At 48.3% G+C, this 18506-nt stretch overlaps 1 protein-coding gene across 1 annotated transcript in view; it reads left to right on the forward strand.

Moving 5' to 3' along the window:
• The window catches only part of LOC124799174 (pikachurin-like), a 944586-nt gene that overhangs the window by 695484 nt on the left and 230596 nt on the right, over positions 1-18506 (forward strand). The window lies entirely within an intron of this gene.

Raw genomic sequence — 18506 nt, forward strand, 5'->3', positions numbered from 1 at the left:
CACCTATAGTTACTTGGGAATGGTTTATTAATAAGGGGTTGGACCCTCATTTGCCCGTAATGCAGCTGCGTTTCTTCTTGGAATACTGACATTTAATGGTTGTATAGTCTCCAGTGGAATGTTACGTCTCTGGCCCCCATTTGCCCGTAATACAGCTGCGATTCTTCTTGGAATACAGACATTTAATGGTTGTATAGTCTCCAGTGGAATGTTATGTCTCTTCTAACCCCCATAGTTACGAGGGAGGTGGATATCTGCTCCGGAGTCTGCGCTCCAATACCGCCCACAATGGTTCGATAATATTCAAGTCCGGAGGCTGTGCTGGCCATGGAAGACGCTGCAGTTCAGTTGAGTATTCCTCGTACCAAGATTGTACTCTCCTGAGTGTGTGAATGGGTGCATTATCAAACTCAAATATGGCATCATTATTGCGGAACAACATTTGAATCGCGGGGTGCACCTGATCACCTAAAATGTTCACAAAATCTTTGGCTATAACGCGGCCTTTGAGAGTAATGATGTGACCAGCAGAGAACCATGATATGGTTGCCCATACCTTCATACGTATACCTCCATGCTTAAATGTTGGAATCATGCAATCAGGACTGCAGCTTTCTCTTGGCATCCTCCAGATGTCAACTCGGTCCGATGTTGGAAATAACGAAAACATTGACTCGTCCGACCATATGACGTATTTCCACTGATCAGCCATCCAGGATCGATATTCCTCACAACACGTTTTACGTTTCTTTGCGTTGGTTGTCGTCACTAATGATTTCGGTACAGCAGCTCGTCCATGAATTTTCGCTTTATGTAGTGCTCGGCGGACAGTGTCCATAGATATGGGGTCTCTGAGATGGCTGTTGAACTCTGCAGTCACTTTAGCCGCCGTAGTTTTGTGTTGTTTTGACACAATTCGTGTTATGGTACGACGATCTCTTGTCATTTAGTTTTGATTTGCACCCACTGTTACGTTTACACGTTGATGTCTTCCCATGTTTTGTGTAGGCTGTCATAACTGTTGGAACAGTTTCTCTTGAAACATTAAATACGTTGGCTGTCTTGGTTACTGATGCTCCAGTTAATCGGGCCCTCACAATTTGCCCTCTTTGGAACTCTTAGGTTTTTCATTGCACGTCGACTTCGGCCTCTGAATTTAAATACGAAGTGAGCACTACTTGTAAAGAATGTGCAATGATGCCCCGTCCATACTGAACATGCACAGTCCAGCGCGATACGTGCCTTATCTGCCTTGTTCACCGTCAAACACAACCGTCCCATCACTGCCACTGTTATCATTATTTTTCCTATCCCATATAGTCTTCTGATCGAAGAAACCGAAGTCAGGCTCGTAACACGCAAATGCGTTACGTCTTTTCTACCATAGTTACTTATGTGATTTTATAGCACTTAAGGTATGCGCACTACACAGCAAGAGTTCATGATAGCGAATACCGAATATACACGAAGATTCCTCGTATGTGCTGTTATCAATATTTTTAAAAATCATATTGCCCTGTAGAGTATCTGTGGTAACTGGCGCAAAAAACTAAATTCGATCTCAGTTTCTGTTTAACCCTTTCGTAGCTGATCGGATTCGTATGTCCCTCTAATGTAATCGGGAGTTTTGAGCGTTGGAACCTTTACGTCTAACAGCTGTCTAGTGCTAGCAAGTAGCGAGACGCTTTCGGAACTTGGAGAGGAGTTCTAAGGACCACGGGCTGGATATACAGGGTGAGTCACTAACTATTGCTACGAAGAACAACTCCGAAAGTATGATAGGATCTGAAAAGCTTGTGGGATAAAAGTTGCATTTTCTGATGTATAACAGTAAGGTCTTTAAAGACCAACGAACGTCACAAAGGTGGCAAGAACGTCCATTTACCGAAGGTGTTCGAAGTGATGACCATTGGTATCATTGCAGTGCTGCAATCTGCTTATCATGGATTGAGTCCTATTCTTTAACACATCGGCACTTATCGAAGCACATGCTGTGACAATTCTCTCTCGTGTATCGTGCAAATAAGACGGTTGGCAATTCAGTAGTGGCAACAAATTATTTACAGCTCGTACAAAATATATACGTGTTTCAAAGTTTTACTGATCTTCAAAGCAGTCACCAGAATTCTGTGTAACCCTTTTACAGCGATGTGGAAGTCGTAGGATACTCTTAGCAGTGCCAGTTGTGTTGACAGTTCGAGCGGCGCGGTCTATTGCCCGACGAATTTGTAGCAATTCCGAAGCGAATGCCGTGAAGTGTTTTCTTCAGTTTAGAAACGAAGTTGAAGTCACAAGGGCTTAAGTCAGGGGAGTGCAGTAGGTGGTATAGCACTTAGCAGCCCCATCAGTCAAACAAATCAGTAACAGCTTGCACTGTACGTGCTTGAGCATTGTCCTGCAAAATGATGGTCAGGTCCTGTAGAAATTGTCATACAGTTTGAATTACTTTTAACAGCTCTTCTAACTCCTCGTAGTGCTCTTCGACTTCTTCGTTAAGGTGCGACTTTGTTTGGGCAGAAACTTGTAATAGTTCCACTCACTTTTATTATATTTGATTTGTTTTTAATACGATTCTTGCACCTCTGTCTGAGCTTGTTTCAGTATCAAGAAACCAATTTTCAATTCTCCTTAACCAACTGGCTTATGCCTCTGTAAAAATTTTACGGACTGCAGCCGTATGACTCACATTTTCTTATTCCGCTTGCTACTACTGAGTTCTGCCTCGAGCTGTAGTAACCTTTCTAAACGTCCTGAAGTTTATGGTCTCTATATGCAGTGTGGTAGGAGCTGCTGAGTCTTTTATCAGTAATGACATTTTATTGTAGCAGAGTTTCACGCATCTGAGTGCGGACGCAGAGGTCGCTGGGCGTGCCACAAGTGGCAATCCTTGGCCGAGATTGCTACATCCTAATAATTTGCATGTGAGGCCGCCAACAGTTCTAAACATGTTACGCTAGTCTCTTAGCCCGAAGAGTTTAGTGAGACATACTTCCAGTGCGAAATCTTTGAAAAGAAGTCTACCGGCAGCCTCAGTCCATCTCTGATGACTTCTACATGTAAAGGATAGACATCTGCTCCTTCACTTTTAATTCTGAACGCTTCATTATCTGGTGGTTAGTTAATGTCAGTCACTCACACAGTTTTCTTCTGCAAAGAGCAGTGTGTTTTATATGAAAAACTGCAGACATATTGTCTTCAAGCTTTCTGAAATTACAGTGGGGAATTTGTACTTCCGTGACTGTCCGCCTAACTCATTTATGTCTGATTTGCTGTCACAGTGAGCTGTGGTGTGAAAGGTTAATGTGTGTGAATTCGTAAGGGACCAAACTGCTGAGGTCATCGGTCCCTAGATTTACACTCTGCTTAAACTAACTTATGCTAAGAACAACACACATAACCATGACCGAGGGAGGACTCGAACCTCCGGTGGGAGGGGCCGCGCAATCCGTGACATGGCGCCTCAAACCGCGCGGCCACTCAGTGCGGCGTGAGAGGTTAAGATCGAAAGAATGAGGATAAGAGTTTTGGAACGTTGTGGTGCCTAGTTTGTCTGGTTCGTCTGCTGGGGCATGTCTGACCTGGGTGATTTTTCCTGTGGTAACACCACTGTTGGCGTAGCTTTCTCAGCTCCATGCGATGTGGCTCATCTCCGCTTCGAAATCGAGTCCCGGTCCTATAAAATAAACGGTTGTGGCGTTATGTCGTGCCGTTTTGCATGATCGTACAAAGGTTCGGTCACGTAATATGGGCATGTACAGAATCTTATATGCTGTGAAACTACTGAATCGTGTTTCCTTTTTTTCCCTTCTTTTTTTCTAGACAATACTGTTGTACCACTTGCAGGTTTAAATTCCACGGACGGAAGTCGATGGGGGTACTAGAGTGCTGTGAGGGTACTGTTATGCTATGTGGGACGTTTACCTGAGCTTTCATGGAACCTGTGGTAGCAATCGAAGGCATCGTGATAGGTGTGGACTATCTGACCATAACTACAGTCGATCCTTGATGACTTCCCCTACCGCATGGAACCTTCCACCAGGGAAGCTTATCTGCTTCACAGCGTCGAGCTACAGTGTTTTGAGGATTATGCATAATAGTGAACTCAATCTGTTATCTTCGCCACGAATTCGCTTGATCTGAACCCGATGGAACACGTCTGGGACGCTGTTGGACGACAGCTGGTCTACCGGCCCGTAATTTACAGGAGCTGCCTCACCTCTGAGCACACGTGTGGTGCTACATATCCCCGGATAGCTACTAAGGTCTTGTCGAATCCATGGCAAGCAGTGTCGCTGTTGTGCTGCGTTTCAAACGTAGATTGACACACTGTTTAGCAGGTGTTCATAATATTTTGGCTCACCAGTCTACTCTTCCCATAGCTCACTCTCTTGCTCCAACAAATCAATTAGCAATACGGTTACAGACGAAGAGAATCAAAAGATGTGTCCGCAGCTCGTGGTCGTGCGGTAGCGTTCTCGCTTCCCGCGCCCGGGTTCCCGGGTTCGATTCCCGACGGGGTCAGGGATTTTCTCTGTCTCGTGATGACTGGGTGTTGTGTGATGTCCTTAGGTTAGTTAGGTTTAAGTAGTTCTAAGTTCTAGGGGACTGATGACCGTAGATGTTAAGTCCTATAGTGCTCAGAACCATTTGAACCATTTTGAACCAATCAAAAGATGCCGTTTACAACACTGTTTAAGTATGGTGGAAACGAAAATACGTTCCTTTTACTGAACAATAATGCACTGGAGATACCGAGTTACGGAGTCGTCGTATTCTGAGACGATAAGTAAACGATCCATCGTGTTCCTCTTCTGTTTTATTTTATTGCGTTTTAGGGCAAGTGAGGACCAGAATATCGTATTTATTTCTCTTTTCTTTCATCCCTTTATAAACGATCTTCATTTCTCAGAATGAGTTCTGCCTGATCATCTGACTACAGTCGCACTACTGGCCATTGAAATTGCTACACTGCGAAGATGACGTGCTACAGACGTGAAATTTAACCGACAGGAAGACGATGATGTGATATGCAAATGATTAGCTTTTCAGAGCATTCGCACAAGGTTGGCGCCGGTGGCTACACCTACAACGAGCTGACATGAGGAAAGTGGCCAACCGATTTATGATACACAAACAGTAGTTGACCGGCGTTGCCTGCTGAAACGTTGTTGTGATGCCTCGTGTAAGGAAGAGAAATGCATACCATCACGTTTCCGACTTGGATAAAGGTCGGATTATAGCGTATCGCGATTGCGGTTTATCGTATCGCGACATTGCTGCTCGCGTTGGTCGAGATCCAATGACTGTTAGCAGAATATGGAATCGGTGGGTTCGGGAGGGTAATACGGAACGCCGTGCTGGATCCCAACGGCCTCGTATCACTGGCAGTCGAGATGACAGGCATCTTATCCGCATGGCTGTAACGGATCGTGCAGCCACGTCTCGATCCCTGAGTCAACAACTGGGGACGTTTGCAAGGCAACAACCATCTGCACGAACAGTTCGACGACGTTTGCAGCAGCATAGACTAACAGCTCGGAGACCATGGCTGCTGTTACCCTTGACACTGCGTCACAGACAGTAGCGCCTGCGATGGTGTACTCAACGAAGAACCTGGGTGCACGAATGGCAAAACTTCATGTTTTCGAATCCAGGTTCTGTTTACATAGTCATGATGGTCGCATCCGTGTTTGGTATCATCGCGGTGAACGCATATTGGAAGCGTGTATTCGTCATCGCCATACTGGCGTATCACCCGGCGTGACGGTATGGGGTGCCATTGGTTACACGTCTCGGTCACCTCTTGTACGCATTGACGGCACTTTGAACAGTGGACGTTACATTTCAGATGTCTTACGATCAATGGCTCTAACCTTCATTCGATCCAAAAAATGGTTCAGATGGCTCTGAGCACTATGGGACTTAACTTCTAAGGTCATCAGTCCCCTAGAACTTAGAACTAATTAAACCTAACTAACCTAAGGACATCACACACATCCTTGTCCGAGGCAGGATTCGAACTTGCGACCGTAGCGGTCGCGCGGTTCCAGACTGTAGCGCCTAGAACCGCTCGGCCACTCCGGCCGGCTCATTCGATCCCTGCGAAACCCTACATTTCAGCAGGACAATGCACGACCGCATATTGCAGGTCCTGTACGGGCCTTTCTGCATACAGAAAACGTTCGACTGTTGCCCTGGCCAGCACGTTCTCCAGATCTCTCACCAATTGAAAACGTCTGGTCAATGGTGGCCGTGCAATTGGCTCGTCACAATACGCCAGTCACTACTCTTGATGAACTGTGGTAACGTGTTGAAGCTGCATGGGCAGCTGTACCTGTACACGCCATCCAGGCTCAGTTTGACTCAATGCCCAGGCGTATCAAGGTCGTTATTACGGCCAGAAGTGGTTGTTCTGGGTACTGTTTTCTCAGGATCTATGCACCCAAATTGTGTGAATATATAATCACATGTCAGTTCTAGTATAATATATTTGTCCAATGAATACCCGTTTATCATCTGCATTTCTTCTTGGTGTAGCAATTTTAATGGCCAGTAGTGTATTTTTCTGTTTGTTTTCTGTTCCTGAAAACCTTTGAATTCCTTTACTTATATCTCCAATTGTGTCTTTTGATTAAGGTCTCCAGTTTGCATTGTTACCAACACCTATTATGTCTTGCCGCCCCACGAATTTTCTTTGTCTGTTTTTCCTGTTCTGGAAGAACATATGGATCTTCTTCGTTAGTCTGCCTTCGCTCATACTCTCTAGATGTCCATAGAGTATAGCACACATTTTTCTTATCTTCTCTGTTACTTGGCCGCAACATCCAATTGCCATCTTTGTTCTTAATTAGACCTAACGTTTTTCGTAGAATTCTTCTTTCTTTCTTTTACAAATTTATTAATACCATTTCTCATGCAGATGAAGGTCATGATCCTGGCCCATTGAGGACTGATGGTTTCTCGATTGTAATATAACGCTTGATTTAACACCTTCGCCGCGCGTGGTATCAGCGCGGTCTAAGTAGTCGGCTTTCAGCCGTGATTCAGTGCGGACGGGCTCGGCACGCCGAGAAGCGCTCCGCAGGAGTTGTTTACTCGCTAGCGCGCAGTCGTGCGTCGTTGTATCGACTTAACAGTAGCGGTACCGACCCGACACAGCGTTATCATATCGACAAGCCACAATGAAAATAACGTTCAATGCATCTTATACGAGGCCGAAGGACCATGAAACAGAATGCTTTCTTCGAGACGTCGTACACATACAACCGCAAGAACTGATGGGCATCCATTGTATCCAGCACAGTGTATCTCAAACTGACTGACGAAGCAGCCTGTGACAGACTCCTCCAACGATTTAACAATGGCTTCCGCTTCTGCCGCGATGACGGTTATGCCAGCTTGGTAGCAGTTGTCCATGCTGGACAGGGCGTGTGTACCGTGCGCGTCTTTGAACTACCGTTCGAAGTTCCCTCCGACCTTGTCGTTGACTCGTCGCGACCATGTTGCACAGTTTTGAGCCACCCAGAGGAGAAATGTAATACGTTCGAGACGTATCCTGTCCTTAACAGGGTACGCCAACTGCACAAAGAACTTAAGAAGCAAGTTCCATCTTATGTTTTCGTTGGCATCTGCCGAGCAGTTGTTATATGTGATGGCCAACCGAGGACCTGCTCGGGCTGCGGCCAGGAGGGCCATGATAGAACTGAGTGTCTGCAGCGCCGCCTCGTTCAGGTGCTCCGCAATGAACTTCCCCAACCATCTACGATCTACGATGACCTCTCTCCCACTAACGTATGTGGAGGAGGCACGACATGACGTGACCGATGATCAAAACCTGATACCCTGTCAAGCCGCTGCCAGCTCCATTGGAGAGTCGGCACTGACGACGACGGCAACAACGGTGCCACGACAACCAAACGGTGCAGAGGTTGCTGCAGCCACTGCCCATCGCGGCGTCGAGGGCACCCAGCCGCCGTCACTGTCGGAATCGGACACAGGGATTCCAGATGACCGAGACCGTATCGAGGGCCGGCCGAAGTGGCCGTGCGGTTAAAGGCGCTGCAGCCTGGAACCGCAAGACCGCTACGGTCGCAGGTTCGAATCCTGCCTCGGGCATGGGTGTTTGTGATGTCCTTAGGTTAGTTAGGTTTAACTAGTTCTAAGTTCTAGGGGACTAATGACCTCAGCAGTTGAGTCCCATAGTGCTCAGAGCCATTTGAACCATTTGAACCGTGTCGAGCCCATCCATCCAGTGGGTGTCGAGTCTTGGACCCGCAACCAAAAATAATCCAAGCGACACAAGAAGAGACGATTGTCAGATGAAGAACGGGACAGGGATATCAGACTGATGGAAGACATCGACTCCATTTCCGTGTCTGCAGTTGCAAGGGATTCCAGCCGCCTCATTCACCAGAAGGTGCCTGACGATAAGCAAGACTCTGCTACAGCTGGTGGCCCTGAAACCGAGGCGCATCGGATCGACTCCCAAAATGTGGGCTCCTGTGAAAGAGGCCAGCCACCACTGACCTCCCTATCCTCTCTTGGTGACTGGGCGGACGACATTGAGGCAGATGATGCACAGCACACATCGTAAACTCCTCGGAGCCCATGGCTGACATTGAGCCCGGAGGGCCTTGCCAGTTAGGGGATCATACGGCACAATAAGGCACGTCATACGGCCGGATGGCTGTGTTGTGTGCGAGCTTACAGTGAGCTTGCACCCGTACATTGCCTCCACCACTTAATGTGTCTCAGTCATACGGTGTGGGAACAATCAATGTCAGTGGTGTCCATTCCACTGTCAAGACCCGCGTATTACACGACATGATCAGAGCGGCAGACTTGGACATTGCCCTTCTTCAGGAGGTCCGTCCCGAGCTGCGTTTAGACCTCTATGGCTACACCACCTACAGTCTACGATGTGGTGATGGCGCAGTGGGAACGGCCGTCCTCCTCCGAGATGGCATGGAAGTGACGGACGTAACATACTTGCCGAACGCGCGAGGCATCGCTCTCACGCATGGCTCAGTCCGCCTCGTTAACATCTACGCTCGCTCCGGTACTTCACCGCGGTGTGACAGGCACGTTTTTTATTCGGAGGTGGTCGCCCCACTTTAGCAAGGAAATATGGACCATTACATAGTGGGCGGCGATTTTAATAGTTTTCTGCAGCCCAAGGACCAGATACCGCATTATGTCCCATGCCCGGCTCTACAAGCACTGTTACGAGGCCTCGCGCTCCACGACACATGGCTCTTACATAATTGGAACCAGCGCGGATATACACATTTTACTGGCCACTCTGCCAGTCGTCTGGACCTGATGTACGTCTCGCGTAGCCTCCGTACAGCGACCCGTGATGCAGAACTCTAGAACCGACGGCTTTCACGTATCATCTCGCATGTATCTGCACTGTCACCTCACTCCGACAACTCACCAGGCGCAGCAGAGGCCCATGGACGGTTATCGTAACCCTCCTTCGTGACGAAGCGTGTCGGCAAGCAGTTACTGACACATGGCGTCGTTGTATCAGCTGCCTGCCAATGTACGCTTCCACGTTGCTGAGGTGGCTGGGATGTGTCAAACCTGCACTCCGAAAGGCCCTGATGGCCTAGGGGCCTGAGAGATCGAACTGGCAAAGAACGACGTCGAAATATTACTATACAGCGTTACGTGACCTGGCGTCGCAGCCGCCGTCTCCCGAAGGTCAGATGTCCGTACAACCCACCAAAGCTCGCCTACTTCGCACCAGGGCAGAGCAGCTGGAAGATGTCCTCTTCAGTGCACGAGTGCAGGACTGCATCCCCAACGAAAGGGCATCAGTCTGTCACACTGTGCGCGAGAGGCGCCACCGCAAACGTCAGCGCATTGCAGCGGTAAAAACGGAGGCTGGCGGCCGGGCAGTGACGCAAACCGGCATAGCGCATACACGTTCGCGCGACACTATGGAACCTTGTACATGGAAGTTCGCGAAACGTACGTGATTATGACGAACTGCTGCAAGATTTTCCCGCACCCATGGACGTGGCACCTGATGACACTCTGCTGTTGCCCATCACATCCAACGAGCTGACATCGGCCTTGGCACGTGGAGCACCGAACAAATCGTCAGAGCCGGACGGTTTACCCCTGGAATTCTACCGCACTTTTTAGTGAGCTTATGGGCGGCAAGTGGCTCAAAATGTTTCAATAAGTGATCCGCCCTGATTTCAATGTCCCCACGGAATTTACAGAAGGCATCTTGAGCCCAGTACCGAAACCGAAAGGTGGTTGTAAGTGGCAGGACTTTCGCCCACTCACACTCCACTATAACGACTACAAGATCTTCGCTTGCATCCTCCGCGTGCGTCTCCACACTGCTATCGGGAAAGCCATCCAGACCGATCAGACATTTTTAGGTGGTGTCAGCAACATTCATACGGCGTTAGGAGCATACCGCGACGTAATTGCTTTGACGGCGGCCAACAAAATTCGAGGCGCCCTTATCGCTGTCGATTTTGACCATGCATTCAAACTCATCGACCACGGATTCCTATGCGCAATTTTGGAATGCATGAGCCTCTCTCCAGAGTCTGGACGTGTCGTCCTTCTTCTTATCCACGGTGCGCGTTCCCGCATGATGGTGAACGATTACCAGTCTAGTCACATTATTGTTGGACTTTCAGAGCGACAAGGATGCCCCTTGTCGGATATATTATTTGCGGCAGCGATTGAACCAGCATTGAATAGTCTACGGAGGCGATTAGCAGGCATTTGCATACGGGACGTAACCTTTCGTTGTGGTGCATTCGCCAATGATGTGGTGTTCCTGGCCAAATCAGATGATGAAATGCACATGGCACTTCAGTGGCCACGCCAGTACGGGGCGATCGCTGTGAGCGTCATCAACGAGAAGAAGACAAAATACTTGGATGTGGGCGGGTGTCTTTCCCACCCAACAGCGGTGCCCTTTGACAAGGTGTCCGTACTCAAATGTTTCGGTCTGCAGTTCTATAGCAATCTTCGCCGCACGGCGGCGGCTGCATACCGCTGGCTATTACACCAGACACGTGCACTGATACAAGGCAACAAAATTCGTCCTAACAACACCTAACGTCAACACTCATCTTGTCTCGAAATTGAACTATTTTGCGCATGTCCTTCCCTTGACGGTTACGATGGCTGACAGATTTCAGGCAGCATATCGACATTTCGTGAACCCCCGTCTTGTTTTCAAAGTCTGGTACGTCACCCTGGCACTGCCGCAGCGGCCGGGCGCTATCGGTTTAATTCATGTCGGTAACAGTGCGCGATCGCTTTATCTCAACGCCATGCGTCGCACGTGATCCCCTGCCCACGACAATCTGACGGACACCCTGATGCCTGAAGTGGCACCACACTCTCTACATCCCCGGTTTCTGTAGGACACACTTCACCGGCACTGGCCCTCATCAGTGGGTTCTTTATTGACCTCAACTACCTAAGATCAGATCTTCCGACGACACGGATGCCCAGAGCGCAGAATTGTTATCTCCTTTATCAACAGCAGCAGCCTGTCAATGCGGTCGCACATAGACATCCCGAAGTTGGCTGGAACACGGCGTGGGAGCAGTACCCACCCCTTTTATACCTACGACGGTCCGTTCGTTATGGTACGTGGTTGTGAACGGGAAGCTCGCTACTCGTCAGAGGCTACATTCGATTCTTCTGATGGACGACGCCCTGTGTTCGATATGCTCAATCTTTGACTCGGACGCACACCGCCTGAATTGTGCCGCGAGCATCGACTGCTGGCTACTCACGCAGCACGTGCTGGTATTGCTCTTGCGGCGATTGCCGGAGTCTATCTCCCCTGATGATATATTGCGCCCCGACGGCGTATATTTTCCACCGACGAGCACGAACGCCGTTAACTGGCTAAAGGACATGGCCCTTTACTACATACACTCCTGGAAATGGAAAAAAGAACACATTGACACCGGTGTGTCAGACCCACCATACTTGCTCCGGACACTGCGAGAGGGCTGTACAAGCAATGATCACACGCACGGCACAGCGGACACACCAGGAACCGCGGTGTTGGCCGTCGAATGGCGCTAGCTGCGCAGCATTTGTGCACCGCCGCCGTCAGTGTCAGCCAGTTTGCCGTGGCATACGGAGCTCCATCGCAGTCTTTAACACTGGTAGCATGCCGCGACAGCGTGGACGTGAACCGTATGTGCAGTTGACGGACTTTGAGCGAGGGCGTATAGTGGGCATGAGGGAGGCCGGGTGGACGTACCGCCGAATTGCTCAACACGTGGGGCGTGAGGTCTCCACAGTACGTCGATGTTGTCGCCAGTGGTCGGCGGAAGGTGCACGTGCCCGTCGACCTGGGACCGGACCGCAGCGACGCACGGATGCACGCCAAGACCGTAGGATCCTACGCAGTGCCGTAGGGGACCGCACCGCCACTTCCCAGCAAATTAGGGACACTGTTGCTCCTGGGGTATCGGCGAGGACCATTCGCAACCGTCTCCATGAAGCTGGGCTACGGTCCCATACACCGTTAGGGCGTCTTCCGCTCACGCCCCAACATCGTGCAGCCCGCCTCCAGTGGTGTCGCGACAGACGTGAATGGAGGGACGAATGGAGACGTGTCGTCTTCAGCGATGAGAGTCGCTTCTGCCTTGGTGCCAATGATGGTCGTATGCGTGTTTGGCGCCGTGCAGGTGAGCGCCACAATCAGAACTGCATACGACCGAGGCACACAGGGCCAACACCCGGCATCATGGTGTGGGGAGCGATCTCCTACACTGGCCGTACACCACTGGTGATCGTCGAGGGGACACTGAATAGTGCACGGTACATCCAAACCGTCATCGAACCCATCGTTCTACCATTCCTAGACCGGCAAGGGAACTTGCTGTTCCAACAGGACAATGCACGTCCGCATGTATCCCGTGCCACCCAACGTGCTCTAGAAGGTGTAAGTCAACTACCCTGGCCAGCAAGATCTCCGGATCTGTCCCCCATTGACCATGTTTGGGACTGGATGAAGCGTCGTCTCACGCGGTCTGCACGTCCAGCACGAACGCTGGTCCAACTGAGGCGCCAGGTGGAAATGGCATGGCAAGCCGTTCCACAGGACTACATCCAGCATCTCAACGATCGTCTCCATGGGAGAATAGCAGCCTGCATTGCTGCGAAAGGTGGATATACACTGTACTAGTGCTGACATTGTGGATGCTCTGTTGCCTGTGTCTATGTGCCTGTGGTTCTGTCAGTGTGATCATGTGATGTATCTGACCCCAGGAATGTGTCAATAAAGTTTCCCCTTCCTGGGACAATGAATTCACGGTGTTCTTATTTCAATTTCCAGGAGTGTATTTCATGATGTTAACAAAGGCACGCTCGACATTTTGTCCCTACTGATGTCGACACATGCGGGCTTCAGTCGCCACCCGAAGTACAGGACCCACTTCGCTAATTAGTTAGGTTCACTATTTGGGAACCCTGCTGCTTAGTGGAGCGTTCCGGGTATGAAACTAAAGAAGAATCCTGGAGCATATTGATCCACTACGGACGGAATAGGAGGGAACCCCTACCAACACACATGAAGACGGCTCGGACGCTCGGCTACGGCAGTTGCCGGATGTTTTTCTCATAAGACAAAATCAATTCCATAAATACAAAATAAAATAAAAAACATAAAAAATAAGATAAAATAAAATAAAAATAAATAAGTAAATAATACAGCATAGACAAACCCGCTAAATCCTCCCCCTGATCCTTCGAGAGGAAAAAAAAAGGCGAATTGTCACGGCCAGCGCGGCTCCCCTCGTTGGAGGTTCGAATCCTCCATCGGGCATGGGTTGTGCGTGTTGTCCTTAGCGTAAGTTTGTTTAAGTTACATTAAGTAGTGCGTAAGCTTTGGAACCGATGACCTCAGCAGTTTGGTGCCATAATAGCTTACAACAAATTTCCAAATACCTTTAGAACAACATTTTTGTTGTACAGAATTTACAGTTTCATGTTGCTCGCTTCATTTTCTTTTTTTTTTTTTTTCTCCGTATGTGATGTTAATACGAAATCAATGTGTTAAGGGTTACCGGGGGGGGGGGATTGGAGATGAGGGATTGCCCGCCGTAAGGTGCTACAGCAGCAGCGGAGCACCGTTTAGCCGAATGTGTGTGTAGAAGTCTCTGTACGGGTACATACTTAAAGCGCTCAACAAAGCTACGTGGGTGGTACCGAGGGCGTTGCTGAACTGGGGATTCCCAGAGGGAACCTTTGCCGTTTTACTCACGCATGTGTCAGTGTTGCACCGCCTCTGTGATCACGCCATACGAGGGTGCGAGACAAGGAGACTGGAGAAGCATGAGCACCCTCGCTGATTCTAAATACATTAAAATACCGTAGAATGATTTTGAACGCTCCCTAGTGGTTCCATCCCGTACTTCAGAGTAATAACGGTGGTCGCGCTGGTCTGCGAATGGGTCACATCAAGCGCAGTGGGGTTGCAACCCTCCGATTTCCTTGGAGAAGGGTGTGTCCGCAGCGTCGAACGTCATCAAGAATGTCATTCTGTTGCTCATCATTTTGCGAACTGCCGTTTCCGTCGGCGTAACGTGCGGGAATAGCGCCCCAGGAGAAGGGGTGCTTTCGTTGACGCGCTTTATGCCACCTGTTGAGGCCTTTTAGTGCCGCTTTTCAGTGGCGTTACGTCTGAAACGTTTTCCTTGGGTACCCACAAGAAAACCGCATGCTTTCAAACGATCAGCATCGAGGTTTTGACTGCCTTCGCAGAGGCGTCAAAAGGAGGGCTGAAGTGTGTGGAAGAGGGGGTTCGACGACCTTCCAGTCGAGTGACACTTCTACGGTGGCGTCGGGCGGAATTGTGGGGAAATTTGGCGGCAGCGTAACATCGTTGACTCACTTTACACCTCACACTAACTTCAGAGCTCTGCCACGGTTCCGCATGTGTCGACACCTCGATGTCTGAAGTGTCGCCGTAACTGTGGGTGACGTCGCCGGGAACCACGCTTCTGCTACATTACCGAGGAAGTTTCTATGCACTTCTGAGCCAAATTTCAAATTCCCGCTTTGCAGTGGGAGAAATCTGCCGCGTTTCGAAAAAGTAACGCTTTAGTTCTGTCGCGCAGTGTACGTGTTATTTCGGCAGCCATCTTAATGTGTTTGACGGCGAGTATTTCACAACACTATCATATAACAACTTACATTCGTGAATTTCGTGTGTAAAGAACGAGTAACAGCAAGTTTTCGTATAAGCCCTAACATAGCTGAGAATTCTGCATGGTCATTTTGAGACCTGTAAGTGGCAGGAAACAACCCTTCTCGAAATGTGCGTTCTTGGACTTAATAATCGTCTGGATGGTGCACAAAACCCGTCTCAGTAACGCATACTGTCGGAATCTGAGGAGTATCTGTGAACCGCAAACAGTGCATTTTAAAAAAATTTTCTCTGTCTCCTGTGTTATTTCCCACATAATCAAATAGTACTAAAGAACGGGTCTTAGGAGCTTTCAAAACCACTTCTATTCTGCATAAATTTCAATTCGGTTGTATCCTTTCAATAAAGCACAACCTGACATCAGCTTTTCCCGTTGTCGTGTCCTGACATAAGTAGGAGAGTAAAAAAGGGGTTGCTGGTCAGTCAGCGCTCCCTAGCGGTACAGAGCAGAAGGCAGAAGGACAATTCACAGTGAAGGCATTTGATTGTTTCTTCTATCTGAGCAACACTGGTACAGGTATTTACTAGAAATGCAGGTGGTGAGACTCGATAGGGAACTCATTGTGGAGACTCTTGGTCAAACAGGGTTTTGAAATAGTTGTTTGTTCCAGACAGGACTAACTAATACACTGGAGGTTGGTTCTAGGGTTAGAAAAAGCATGCATAACACTGATACAACAGAAGCCAGTGCAGAAGTCCCAGGAGTGGATGCTAACCACAGTAGCAAACACTAGCAGCATCTTAAGGCAACAACTTAGTTGCAAAACAAAACATAATGAATGGACACTGTTCACTGAGGCACTCCAAGAGAGAGAGAGAGCAGACTTACGTGGAGCTGGACCGAGACTGAAGTCGACGGAAGCCGATTCGGCCCCCAAATCGTCTGACTGAGAATCCTGCAAAATGCGGAATCTAGGAGTACCGTTTTTTCCACTTAAAGCCACCCAGCCAATCCCGTAGGTCTCTTGCAGGTGCCTGCCAATCACTGTATAGTTAGGTCCCCTCTACTGCTCCTAAGGTGGGGATGTTAATGCAGTTGCACTAATGAAGTCCTTATTTGGTATCAACATTGTTCAGCTGAAAGCTAAACGTAACTGCTCTGCTAAATAAGGCTTGCAACATTATTTTTATACGTCATTTAGCCCCGCCCCTCGGGCTCCCCGGAGTAGGGACTGCTTGGTCAACAGTTTTTGGCCTTTCCGCTCTCTTTCTAACCCTTGTGAGTCTACTGACGTTGCTGTTCTCAGGGCTGGTATCAAGCTGGCTTTATACGCTAGTACGTGCCTGTTGGTTACAGAGTTCTACGGTGACAACCTACTACAGAGTCTAGACGACATATGATGTTACATGTTGATTCCTTGAAGAGTGACTAAAGCCCTGGGACCATGTCTGGGGGCGTTTGCATTTTTGCAAGGCTCTCCCCTTACTGTTTACTTCATGTAACAATATCTTTCCTAGTTCGTCTGCCCTCAGCATCGTCTTAGCTTCCGCGCCTTGGAACGCCTTTCATCCTTTCTCACAGCTTCAAAAAAAAAAAATGTTCAAATGTGTGTGAAATCTTATGGGACTTAACTGCTAAGGTCATCAGTCCCTAAGCTTACATACTACTTAACCTAAATTATTCTAAAGACAAACACACACACCCATGCCCGAGGGAGGACTCGAACCTCCGCCGGAACCAGCCGCACAGTCCATGACTGCAGCGCCTTGGACGGTTCGGCATATTCCGCGCGGCTACAGCTTCAAGATAACACTACAGTAGCAAGGAATAAACAATATATTAAACCGTTAGTTTTGTACGGTTCTGATAGATCGGCCAGGCACAGTATCTGCCGGGGACCATAATCGGCTAACATCTGTTCCACTTCTAGCCAAATGTCGACGAAAATCCGTCTGCCTATATTGTATGTCCTAATGTACACACAAGTATCGGACTAGATATAGTTCACAGTCATTTTAACAGGGTGGAATGAAAGCAGACGTCTGCTTTTCGCAAGCAGAGATCAGAAAATGTCACATCCCTAGGACACGGGACGTCTAGGCTAATAAGATGCAGCACACAGTGTCAAGCAAGGAAATGGCTTCTAGAAGTAACTTTCTTTGCGGTTGTGTGTGGCTTTTCACCGTAAGACCTGTTAGCGGTAAGCAACAGTTAACAAACATGCAAAATAGTTCCTCTGGACAGGAAAAGAATATGATCTGCCAGTGGAACGCACGGTCACGCGCATGGAAATGTCTGCAGAATCCGCTGAGAGTTCGTTTTGTTGATAATGGGCACATTGTTACTTTATTTCAGTGTTAGGAATGGGAAGAAGTCAAGTACTGCCGGCCGGTGTGGCCGTGCGGTTCTAGGCGCTTCAGTCTGGAACCGCGTGACCGCTATGGTCGCAGGTTCGAATCCTGCCTCGGGCATGGATGTGTGTGATGTCCTTATGTTAGTTAGGTTTAAGTAGTTCTAAGTTCTAGGGAACTGATACCACAGATGTTAAGTCCCATAGTACTCAGAGCCATTTAAGCCATTTTTTTGAAGTCAAGTACTTCGTAATAGAAATTTGTTAAGTATTTATAGCCATGGTCCAAAATTATTTTGTTTGTTAAAATAAATATTCGTGACAGTAATTACGTTCTTGTGGTTGGCATTTCCAGTCCCGTTGTTACATGTATTCTCCCATCAAGTGCAAATTAAGTATGACAGTTAGCAAAATATTTACAAGAAAATCCCAGTCGCTAATCTGCACTTTCTACTTTATGAGGTATGTTGTGGCTCTTATTGTTTCCATTGATTTTTTTGTCCGTGGTGCAATCGAACTGTAATGAATCTCTCCTCCATTTTTTTGCGCAGTACACTATATTTATTTTAGTTGAGACTCAACTGCGAGTCTCTGCACCTATCGTCGGTCGTCTGCCTGTCTTCCTGCATTTCGCTACAGTTTTCTGGCGTTGCACCTGTGTTATACACAACGAAGTTGTCTGCGAACCGTCTCATATCACCTCCTCCACCCACCAAAGATGTTAAATACCATGGCCTCAATGACCATTGCTTTTACGCTTCCTCAACACTTCAACAAACAAAGAAATATCCGCGTAGGACCTGAAACCTACCACTGTCAAGCACATTCCTTTTACGGGAGAACTGTTCCGAGAGCAAAATGACAAACTACTTGTATGTGAAGCTATAGCGCTGGTTTTCAGAAGCAGAAAAGTGTATACATACAGCGGTCACTGTACTGCAAAACTGGTAGACTAAAATAACGGAAATGTACTTCTCCTGTTCCACTGAGAATCGTGATGCTCT

The sequence above is a fragment of the Schistocerca piceifrons genome, chromosome 5, assembly GCF_021461385.2.
Source record: "Schistocerca piceifrons isolate TAMUIC-IGC-003096 chromosome 5, iqSchPice1.1, whole genome shotgun sequence".
Taxonomy (NCBI): Eukaryota; Metazoa; Arthropoda; class Insecta; order Orthoptera; family Acrididae; genus Schistocerca; species Schistocerca piceifrons.